The following is a 12,476-nucleotide window of genomic DNA, read 5'->3' as shown; positions in this document are numbered from 1 at the left end:
TCTTTGCAAAAACATACCTGCTCGCATTGATGGCAGGGCCAAAAGCATTTGGCGAGTCTGTAGAGCAACAAGAATTTAAAAAATGCATAATATTTATTTAAAGGGTGGGCTCAGCTTGGTTTGCATCCAGAGACTACTGAAAAGTAATGGCATCAATAGTCAATGGGGTCCTTTGGACTTGAAGCCTTTTTAATTAGGCGCTATGAATTAGTACCAAGTCTGATGTAAGCTAATAAAACAGCAGTGAAGATGGAAGTTTTCTGGTAGAGCCCAGTGTTGATGTTCCCTGGGCACCGACAAAGATCTGGGAAATAAAGAAGGATCCAACTGGGACCCCGGGAAGCAGAAACTGTCAGGTTTTTGGCCAACAGCCACCCTGCTGTAACAAAACTTCTGAAATAACTTATTTAAAGACCAGACGGTAAGAAAGCAAACTATATATTATTAATAAGCTCCCATCCATGGGATTTTAACGCTGTGATACTGAAGCATATTACGACATAACATCATCAGGAGGATAAAAACTCTAATAAGAGTACAAGTCTGAGTAATTAAAAGAAAAACACAGGTTTAAGCAAGGGCCAGTATTCGCTGTGAATGTGCTTAATTAATAACATAGTATAGCAGAATGACAAGAGCCCACCACAGCTCTGGACATTGAAATATATATACACCGGTTGGCTGCAGAGTGCTATCAGCTTTCATTGCTGCTCCTAAAAATAACAGTAATAAGTGAGGTACAGCACAATCTGCCGTACAGCGCTGTCAAATCAAAGCCGTCACGACTCCACTGAGGTATATAATTACCGCGCCGCCGCACTGGCGCTTACATTTTTTCCAATTATGTTAATTCTCTGCTTAACATTTCTGTAAAAACCTATGGCCTGACACTCAGCATTCTAACCTTAGAATCAAATAAGGCATATACTGAAGTCGAAAAGTGTTCCAAGTACTTTTTTTCAAAATTTTTTAGGAGCGAGGGGGTATGTTGTAGCCTTTCGCTATGCCGGGAAGTGAAACTTTATCTGTTTGATTGGGTTCAGTTCAAATCATATCTGGTAGATTTAATTTCCCACAGGTGGACTCCAATCAAGGTGCAAGAAACATCTAAAAGATAATCAAGAGGAATGGAAGACCCCAGAGGTCAAACGTAACAGCCAAGCTCCTGAATGCATGTTGAGTGTTCCTTAGCTTCAAAAACGAGTCATTCTGGGGTGTATCTTGTAGAGAGACTCTGATTTTTTTTTTCCTTTTAGCATAAAGCCACAACGTAACAAATTGTGTAAAAGGATTTTAAATCATTCCGTTTGAGCTGTCCGTACTTCTTCCTGGGACTAAAAAGATGTTCCGACTTAGTGGTGCAGGGTCCCGTTCACATGCACATATAACCTGTGGGAATGTGCTGACCTTTGAAGAATTTTTTGTTTCAGGGTTGCAGAGAGTCTGAAAGACGGGTTTATCCCACAAGATGAAGTGGTCAGTGCAGCTCTGTGTTCAGCATGGAGTGGGGGGGGGGGGGGCACGTCCTCACTGCCTGGGGTAAGATACACACTGGAAGGACACGCTGGGATCATTAGAGAGCCAGGTCTCCCAGAGAAACTGAGAAATAGCCATGAACTACACTGTGACAGGTTGATAAACAGACCTTGGCATGAATAACAGGAGAATTTCTTCTTTTTTATTTTTTTTAAAGTGTTTGTCGGGAGACACAATTCAACTGTAAGAGCAACTGAGTCTATTCTTTTTCAATGATAATGTCATTCTCAGCAACTTACCGAGGTAATTTGAATGTCTCTTTGCGTTGATGTTCAAATCAGCCTGTTTTAAGTAGCTGGCATGTGTTTGTCCTGCCCCATTTTTTACTATTTTAACTCCCGAGAATAGCAGTACGTGTCCTTTTAATCAATCCCAGCACCAGTGAAATGGGCAGCGTTACAAGAATCTGTTTTGGAGCTTTGTAGCGCCTAGATACAGACTTCAAAAACAAATTCTTTTATTTTAAAGGCCAATATTTCCCTTTGGTATTTATCATTGTGATTATTAACGCTTTTTTAGTTGCATGTTTGTTGTTAGCACAGTGTTAGCGTGCTATTGCTTCACGGACACCAACAGATAACATTAATATTCATGAATTCGATGATTAATCACTTACACAGATGAGTCATGCTACTGAAACTGTTCCTATCGCCAAATATAAAACTGGAATGCTGATGAGGACTGGAGCGAGGCTGAATTCCTGAGGCCTTTTCTCCAAGTCTGTCCTCCTTATGCAAGAACACACACCGCGCTCTATAACTAATATAATGGAAAAACAGAGAATATGAAATGGTCCTTCTGCGCCACATTTCTGGAGCATTTCCTCTTTGTCGTTCAAGCCTTTCAGGAAAGGAGCGACTGCACCGTGCGAATAAGAAGCGCTTTGGTCTGTCTGTCTGACCACGAGTGTGCACAGGCCCTTTAATGCTTCTGAATGAGTTAATGATGCCACAGGAGATGGACTTTAAAGACGCCTGTGCTGGCAGCAGAATCACCTGTGCTGTGTACAGAGGCCCATTTCCCACACACAACTCGCCACCGCTGGCTCCCCATGCACTTGTTGACACCAGCTTGTACTCTGAAATAGTCTGCCGAGTCGAGTTGTTAAGTCCCTCGTATGGGATGCGGCTCTGTTGGGAAAGGAAGCACCGAGAGGTGTAAGAGGGGACGTCTCCTGTCCCGAGCTTATTGAGCTGTCAGGTTTCCGTGGCTATCAGAGACCATTGATTTCCTGCCACATTTTCGTCTGTGTGTGCTTTGACATCCGTCTTTGACATAAGCACTTCGCATAATGGGCCTGCTTTGGTGGTTATAACCACATAAGTAGGCGCGTCCACATATTGATCTGTGTTGACGCCAAGCGCAGTCCTTTATTTAAATTGATCCATGACCGAGTGCAGGCTTAACATTCTGATCTTTAATGGAAGCCATGACTGTAGATTGAGCGAATCTCACCAGCTGTGACACAGGGGTATCATTGGCGCGACCGAGCGTGCTAATATTTCTGGATGGGCAGACTTAACATTTCCCTTTGCGGCGTGTTTGCTCTGAAATGTGACGAGCTGACTTGAAATTATATTTTGGCATTAGCATTTCAGTGACCTTTTCAGCACTCAGCTGTCAGAGAGGAAACAGCGGCGGAGCGGTTGAACAAAGGGGGCGAACGCACTTGAAACAACCAATAAAATGGATGTAGAAAAACTTTTTTTTTGGCATTAACTTATCATGAAACCTTTTCTGCTCAGGTATTTTTTAATAGACCACACTGTGAAATGAATTACACTTTAAAATAGCATCTCGTAAACACAACGGGGCAGACATTATTACTCATTTTAAGCAATGAGAATAGAGGATAAATAGGTTGTGTTTTCCACAGAGAGCGGGCCTATTAATGGAGATACACAACGTGCGAGCAGAGGACATTGCTTCTGAGAACAGGCACAATCTTTTGCCCGTGCCCGGACATTAGCGGGAGTCATTAGGCTCATTTAAATGAGGTCGTTAAGCCGATGAAATGAGGCCATATATTTGAGTGTAGAAACAAAGGGACCCCCTCCAACCCCAACCTGCCACCACCACCAGCGCCCCACCCACCGTCCCTCATTGATCCAAAATCTCTTCAATGTCAACAGCGACGTTGCTCCAGAGGGAAGAGAGGTCTTAAATGACACTTTGGGAGCCAAAATTACCCCGATGCTGATGACTCACATGTTTGATGCAAAACACATAAACCTTCATTGCAGCAGCAGCTGCGATAAACACTTGATCTAAGAGATGTCGCACACACGCTCGACCAGAAGTCTCTGCACGCTTCCAAAACCAATTTAACCACATTATCACAGGCAACAAAGCAAACAAACGGCAAATGGGCCAACTAGCTTTAAAAGGAAATGCCCCTGACCAATTCTGATGTCACACCCCTGTGGTGATGAGTGGTGTTGGCCTAGGGGTTGAAGTGGTCCACCTGGCTGTGTCGGTCTGCAAATATCAAAGTACCAACATGCTGAGGGCATCATCCAATCAACAGGTTTGAATTTTGACCGCAGTTTGAAAGAGGAACTGGAGGACAGGAACCACAAGGCCAAGGACCCCGTTTAAAGGTTCCTGCTCCAGCTACTCTCTGAGAGGCGACAGTAACCCCACCGGTTTGGAGACAAATCCCACTTCGGTACTGATCTGGGATTATGACTGTGATTAAAAACAATGTTCTTTTTTGTTACACTAGTCTGATGAATCAGTCAAGGGTGAAACAGCCAGAAGATGCGCCCTGGAATTAATCACGCCCCAGCTTTTTGTCTCTGATCAAAGTGGGCCCTCCATTCCTGTATTGACTCATTTTCAGCGCAGTGCACCAATACTGAGGAGGAGCTCACAAAACATCCACAGCAAAGCATCTCCATGAATTATTAATCGACTTGTCTTTGCAAACTAGAGGGGAAAAAATAAATAAAATGAAACCATCACATTTGTGAGCTGTGCAAGATTGAAATATCTATCCACTCTTTATTTATTTTTTTAACACAGCCAAAACTCTTCCCAAATGGTAAAAGGTCCTTAATTTAGGTCCCCAGCCTTTCATCCTTCCAGCCTGGTTATCTGTGATCATTGGACAGTGTGTACTAGGTGAGAAGACCCATTTTCCCCCGGGCACATCATTTTACACGTCTCATTTACCAGGGAAATATGCAGGTCACACACCAAGAGGTTTCTGGCCTCATCCTGGCTCAATACGAATTTAAAGGATCTGAATTAGACCAACTATTACATTCTTTCTTCCCCTTGTCTTTCCACCTAATAAATATTAATGTTTCCTTTCCTTTGACCACAAGCTTTTTAAGCAGGGGCCTTCTGCTGGAAGACATAAAAAGTTGCCTTTTAAAAAAAAAAATTGACAAGGGAAGCTGAAGCCAGATCTTTGAGGGGCATGTTAACAGGAGAAAAAAAGAGAACGTCGGGCACGGCTGACAGAACATTATGCGAGGAGGTGAACAAGCGGAGATCAGATTACTAAATCAAACCATTTCAAAATGTCAGAATGCAACTTAAAGTTGTCCTAAATGTCAGAAATCACAAACCTGTTATGAGCTTTTTTATTAGTTTAGCCTCAGTGTCAAGTGCCTTTTTTTCAAGCTCAAAATTCAATTTTCATCAATTCTATCCACAAAAGAAGCGAATTGTGGAACAATGAGAGCACCGACACGGAATATCAACAGACCGCTGCAATATAAAATAGGTCAGCTGGTGTTTACATGGGTCTTATTATTAAAGATCTTTATTTTGAATTACTAACGCAGAATAGTAAACCAGCGTATTTTGACATTGTCTGTGTTGGTGGTGTTCAGCTGCTCGCGCTCCACATATTGCAGGTGGCTCAATCAAGTGCAATTACTAATTTTTCCACCTTGTTATGTGGTAATTGTTCTGCAGGGGAATGAAGAGGAAGCCGCATGGTCCTTTTTTTTTGGTTCCTGAGATAAACATGCAAACCTCACCAGGTAAACACGCCGTGATTCGTACAGACAATCGCGCGGGGCCTACACAATCACCCTCACATCCAATCATCTTCATTCTGGGTTCACAAAGCTTCAGCTCAACTGTCGCGGACCCTGTGAGATTCAAAGTGACGCAGCCTCGGCTGCCTTTCAAGAAACAATACTCTTCATGGCTGACTGCAACTCTGCAAACACGGCTGCAGCGTCGCAGGGAAAAGAAGTGCTGACGCAAAAGTCGGGCCATGTTTTTTTTTTGTTTTTTTTAAGCGTGGTTTAACCAACAATAGAAATATCAATAGAAGCTGCAGCTGACTGTAAATAAATAGGTAAGGCTGCAAACTTGTTACTATATTTAGATATATGTCAGTTTGATGGAATAACATCTGCCAATGGCGAATTAGCTGTGCTTTGACTAGCACGCCAGCATTAACAATAACACAAAAGATGCTCCCTTGATGAAATGTTTGCCGGAGGTCCTGATCTGCAACTGTGAACCCTCTAACAGACCCATAAAAAGAAAGAAAACCCACAATAAATCCTGGCCCTAAAAATAACACATGCAAGCGGCGCACAGCGCGTACGCTTGTGTTTGACAATATTTATTGCCATCTCACAGGCACGGCATTTCCCATAATGCCTCATGATGAATTGGCTCCAATTTCAATTTGACCTTGAGAGAGCGTTCTCTTTATACACTGTTGTGAATTACGACAGGGGACACTCAAGATGTGGCAGGACAGTAAAAGCAGTTGCCCAAAATCAGCTTTCTAATTGAGGTGGCAGCTGGAGACTTTCCAAACATTAGAAAAACGGCCTCAAAGTCGGGGGGGGGGGGCGCACCTTGAGACAAGGGGGCCGGAATAGAAATATATTTGAAACTGAGCCGACAGTTAGTATTTAGGGCTCACTCTAGCTCTGAGTGATGGCCTGGCCCACGTGATCAGGGACTGTGTAATGCTGTAAACCACCGATCTGGCTTCAAAGCACAGACTACCTTATTTAGGTGGTTATAAATGAGAATATAGGTGGCCAGTTCAAGCGGAATCATTTGAGCCCATTTTTAAAGGATGCATGATTCTCCAGTCTTAACTGGTGCTGGTCTGGGAACAGGGCTGCAAGGCCTCCCCCAAAGTCCATCATGAGAAACGCAGCTTGGTTCCACAGCGGTGTTAAATAGCGGGACATTCAGATTGGTTATTTTGGGTCCAACCCCCCCCCCCACACACACACACACACACACACACACACACACACACTGTGCAGTATAAAGAACAGAACCTCTCTGCCTGGTTGCTAGAAAGGCGACATTACATCGACCGCAGCGCAACAACAGAGCTGCACACGGAGGAGAAGAAATATGTCCACCGTGGAAGCTGTGATGATAATGCAAAATGGCTGGCTCACCTGTGTAGTAATTTAAGATATAATCACTGCAGTATGTAAAGAAGCATGCCACTTGCTCGCGATGTAATTATAAAGTAATTACTGATTTAATAAAGCTGCACCACCGGCAATGATTGATTATAAAGGAGTTCAGTAGTTCTTCCAGTTTGAAGAAAATAACTTCACCGCTGACGTTGCCACCAAATACAGTCGCCCAGATAAGTGCCTTAACGTGCAGTGCATCCAGTACCACCATACTGGGAAAAGAAATACTGATAATTATTACAGATTAGCACACATTCACTTTACCGTTACCTAAAACCTCCAGATTAGACAAATTCATCAATAATAATCCAATCGCTTTCAATTATTTCTGAATTGTTTGCCTCTAGACTGAGTAAAATAGGATGTTGTACAGACAATTTATTCATTCCAATTTGCAGGCTAATTTGAACAGGGATATTATCCTCCTCTTCAAACATTATCAACTGTTATTTCCCAGAAGTATCTAATCTGATTACGGTTGCAGTATAGTTGGCAGAGCTGTTATTAGAGCAAAATAACAAAGGAACACAAGCTGTGTGGCCTTTGTTGATGATTCATAATTTTGTGGCTGCACAGAATGTGTCATTTATTAGGAAGGATTTAAAGCTGCCACCAACTCTGGTATCCAACTGTTGATTTTATCAGCACAGAGCTGGAAGCCTGGACTCACTGCACAGGAGAGCACTTGTTGTAAATTAGGAGAGGTGACGACGAGGCGCCAAGAGTGGCCCAATGTGACCTTAAATTCAACCGGGCAGTCGGAAATTAATTCATAACCCCTCTCATAAAACCTTTGTGACAAAATAACAACATTCATTCAGAAACAGACGCTTTTGTTGTATCCAGACGTAGAACTGCGGGAACGGGAAACACGTGCGTGGCTTTTCCTGTACACCTCTAATATTCTACCTTAAACCACACAACTGTTTCACAAGAGTTTGGGGAGAATTCAGAATGCCAGATGAATCACAGATGTAGATAAAAAAAATTAAATAAAAACACCTGAATTTAAAGCCTCAGACAGCAGGAGCACAGTAAGCATCGTGGTCAGGAGGTCTGTGATGTGCCTGTGGATTAAAAGATTAAAGCCAAAGAATCCAGCAAAGATGCATCAAAGGTGTCCATTAATAAAGATGCATTCCTAATGTATTTAGAAGTTATCACAACTTAATATTTACAGAATATTTTTGAATGGTTCTAGCTAATAATTTATGGATTTCATGAAATGTAATTGTGGATGGATGGATGGATGGATGGATGGATGGATGGACTATTTATGATACAGATGCATACACAACATTTGCGGCCTGGGATAAGGATAAATGTCAAGCTCTCTAATCAGATTTAAGGTCAAGTCACAAATGTGGTAGGAGTGAGTCAAGCCCAAAGTCCCTGTTAAGATTAGCATTTAAAATCTATTATTTATGTGTGTATTATAAAAGGTCTGGCCGATGATCTCTGGGGCAAAGCTGGAGTGAACTCACAGCCATCGGAGCACAACCCCAAACAGAGAAATATGAAGAATGAGGTCGCCACAAGCCACAGAATAAGAATATTAACACAACCTGGTTAATGGCGTCTTATCCTGGTGTCGTCTCTGCCACAACAGTCTCTTTTGTGCAGCCAATGGAAAACCTGGCCAAGCCAAGGGAGCGTATTTCAAGCCAGCGTCAGTTCAAAGTGCAACCTTTTTGTCCGCAACCTTGTATAAACAAAGATTTAAAGTCTGATTTATCAAGGTTTGTAGTTCAGCCTCAGCCTCTTTTAGCAAAATAAAGAAAAAAATGTCAGTTTTACTTGCTGTGTGCCAGCCAAACACGGACTAGTTTTATTCTCAATATGGATAATTTACAGCGTATAACTGATGCTTATTCGGATACCAGCAGCGTGAGACAGCTGAGAGAAGTTCCTGACGTGCTGGAGAAAGACTGGTGCAGCTTAAACACTACTCTGTCTGCTGCCCCCCTTATATCTGATATTTCGTGTGACATGAGTCATGCTTTAAAAGCCTGCATTCACCATCACCCTGCGTTTGGAGTTAACCTTAAGGTGGAGGCAGTTTGAATGTCAACCCCCTCCATGTGCGGACCTTTCTAAATGCCACCGCTCTTTATTCGGCAATTGCGGAGCAGGACCGACAAAGGGGTGTCCACGGAGGAAGGGAAAAGACGCTGGCGGATCTTTTTTTTCTTACGTCGACGCAGGGAAACCTAATAAAATCAAATCAGCAAGGCCGAGCGTGTTTCATATAATGCTGCAAAAAGGAATGCGGGTAAGAGGCGCGGGTCTTTGAAGGGCAAGGGGGATGATCTGCTGCTGCATTGATTCACTTATGGAAAATGAATGAATGGCAGCAGCCAGTTCGATAAAGCCTTTTTACATAGACTGTTGCCACAGCAGCGCGGCGAGGACGGTCCCAGCGCTGTCATTTCGCAGACGGGGGATGTTGCAGGATGAAAAATGGGGCGACGAGGAGCCTCCGAGTCTGGTGTGATATTTGCATGTGTCACAGGCTGAGCTTCGAAAACCACAGGCTCACACTGAGATGAATCATTTAGCCTCAGTTCTCCTGTTTTAGGCGATCTTGACCTCCGCTCGTGAGCGCAGTCGCCCCGGCTGCCGGCTCAGCCAATTAAACAATAGGCGCCGTCACGACCTGCGATGATTTTCTTCGCGGCGCAGCGACGTTAACCCCGCCGTCGCACATTTCATACATAACATTTAGAGCCAACAGAGGAGTAACTGGCCCATCGTCGAGTGCTGGTAAAATATTCTCCTAACAAAAAAAATGTCATTAGCAACTTGCTAGCTTTAATATAGAAACATCTGCATCACAGATTTGCCGACACCTCTATGTTCAAATAAATTGCCAGCCTAAACTATACTTCATGTATGTTACAATACACTGATCTCTTCAATGTAACATTTATTAAAGGCCCTAAAGCCTAAAGGGTAAGAATGACAGTTTTGCCAGGATATGGCTCGATATGCCATGAGGGGTCCCTCTGCTTTGGGAAGCAGAAGTTATCCTGGAAAAACCCTCCAATTAAAACCAGCAGGACTTCAGCAGGCGCCAATCCTCCCGCGTGGAAGACGCAACAGAAGGTGTGACGGAAAGCGATGACAAGTGATAACTGAAGATCAGAGGAGACACCCACTTTCAATCACCCCGGGATCTACAATGACTCTTTGACACTCGGGCGAATCGAGCAAAGCCGACAACTCTGCCGCGCTGCAGAGCGCCATGCTTGACCGCGTCGCCGCGCGGTTCTTTTTGCATTCGGCACCGTCGTCCGTTATGTTGTCAAGAGATTTGTTGAGCATTTTCAGCCTCAGAGAGACGAAGACTAGGAGTCAAGCATCATCCGTGATCAGCTAGCGTCCTGTAACCGCCGGCTCTGCCTTCGGAACATCCGCCTATCCTATATTACATCTCTTCCACTCAGCACCAACGGATCAGCAATCCAATTTCACACAAGCTGGCTCAGACTGAGGCAAACACTAATGTGGGACTCAGGGTCTATTCCTCAGCAAAGACAAAAGTTTAAGTGGCACCAGGGCTGGTGGTCTCAGGAGAAGGGAAGGGTTAATGAATTAGAAGGAAATAAAAATGGAGAGGGGAGATAATGTGGGAAAGGAGCTTCTGTGACCAGGACTTTCATCGACTGAGCCACCACAGAATGAGCACCTGATTTAGCAAACCATGTCAGGGCCCAGAACACAATGGACAGATGGGGGAAAACAAGCCTCCAACACTCACAACCATTTTGTAAACACCTTTGTCTTCCTGACATCCAACACGATGGTTTCTGCTTGGTCACAGAGGAGTGAGACAATGACCTCCGTAGAGCTGTGAGGTCACATGTGCAGGATTAGATGACAAAATGCTCCTCGGTACTGCACGTTCATTAATGCACAGTCACTGTGACACCGAGGGAGAAAAGGTTGCAGCTCATCTTTCACAGCGGGAAAAAAAAGAGAATCAGAGTCTGATATCAAATGACTGCTTATTAGATCAAACACGAGACCGTCAGTTTGGAGCCAGACCCATAAGACAGCCAGAGTGTTGAGGCGGCAGCCAGGCATGCGCACACACACAGACACACACAGAGAAGACCCAGGCCACCCAGGCCCTTATGGGGCACCTTCTCTTTCACTGCATGTTGCCTTTGTAGAGCCTCCTTCAAGCGCAGACCCACCACAAACGCAGGATCCTAAAAGATTTGATCTCAACGATTTTTCCCAACAGTGACCTGTTTTTTTTTTTGTCTCTGTTGATTCTTTCAAGGGGATTAAAACCTGGCTCCGATGGCGCGCCGGACGAGAGCACACATCCAGCTTTGTCATGGATGGATAAACGCGGCGTTACCTGGTTGTTACTAAAGGTCAGCTGGAAACCATATAGGCAGCAATACAGACGCCGGGGGAGCCGCTGGAGATTAGGGATTGTCAGAAAACTGCAGAGCCATTCTGTCGCTGTGAGATCCACATGACAGAAATAGATAACTGCTTTCACCCGATCTCTCACCTGTTGTGTTATCAGCCCACATCTGCCCACCGTTTTCATTCATATTCGTTTATTTTTTTCTAATAAGACGACTGCTGTCGATACCTTGCCGTCTTTTGCTGTCAGCCGAGTAGCGGCTGTTTGAATAAGGTGTGCGATTTTATGATAAATCCGTTATCAGATTCGTGACCTCCATTTTCCATCCATCTGATTTTAACTGCTGATGTTAATAATAATAAAAGAAAAAAAGCAGAAGCCTGACAGTTTCCTTCTTAGAGCAATTTTCTCTGACAGCTTGACAGCCCTCGTGACTGAGGTGTCCGTAAGTCTTCCGCCGCCTCTGAGCCATCTCTGTGCTTGATTAGCAACCACGGCAGCACCGTCCTGTCTGCTTCCAGGAAAAAAGCCTTGATTCTCCCCACGTGGTGCTATAACATCAGACCTTCCGTTCGGGCTGGTAAACAAATAATCGCTGCTTCTCGTTAGCATTCAAAAGTTTCCACACCGTCGCAAAAAAGTGCTAAATCCCCTTGGGGGTCGGCCATTTTCCTAATCACTCAGTTAAAGACTCCTGACAGCAGATTTGTTTGCCCACAAACATTAGAACCGTGTTTGTGTTTATGGAAGGAAAGATTAGAAAGAATAAATTCTTGGCTGATGGAAAGCAAACTATCAGGGAAGGAAAATGATGAGGCTCAGTTTAGAAACTGTCAGGCCAATTCAAATCAGCTGCTCCCATCTAGACAAGCTGTGAATGTATTCTTAGACACAGTCAACTCACAGTGTTGTCACAGGAATTAAAAAACCTGTTTGTTCCAGTGGGGGAAGACTAATCAGCAGAGCTGCGCTCAGAACGCTGGCCTGTCTAATACTGCACGGCACCATTTAGTGTGACCAATTAGCGCCGTCGCTACGCAAACTGACATTTTGGCCTGATGGAGAACGCAGCAAGAGATGACAGGAGCGCGTCAGAGATGCTGACCTGGAGCGCCACTGCACGTCCTAGCGAGTAC

The 12,476-nt window shown here is 44.2% G+C and overlaps 1 protein-coding gene across 3 annotated transcripts in view; it reads right to left on the bottom strand.

Moving 5' to 3' along the window:
• The window catches only part of LOC130516583 (kelch-like protein 29), a 142,842-nt gene that overhangs the window by 77,671 nt on the left and 52,695 nt on the right, over positions 1–12,476 (bottom strand). The window lies entirely within an intron of this gene.

Source organism: Takifugu flavidus, chromosome 19, assembly GCF_003711565.1.
Source record: "Takifugu flavidus isolate HTHZ2018 chromosome 19, ASM371156v2, whole genome shotgun sequence".
In the NCBI taxonomy this organism is placed as follows: domain Eukaryota; kingdom Metazoa; phylum Chordata; class Actinopteri; order Tetraodontiformes; family Tetraodontidae; genus Takifugu; species Takifugu flavidus.
Note: the sequence above shows the minus strand (reverse complement) of the source record. Positions and strands in the feature narration are given on the sequence as shown.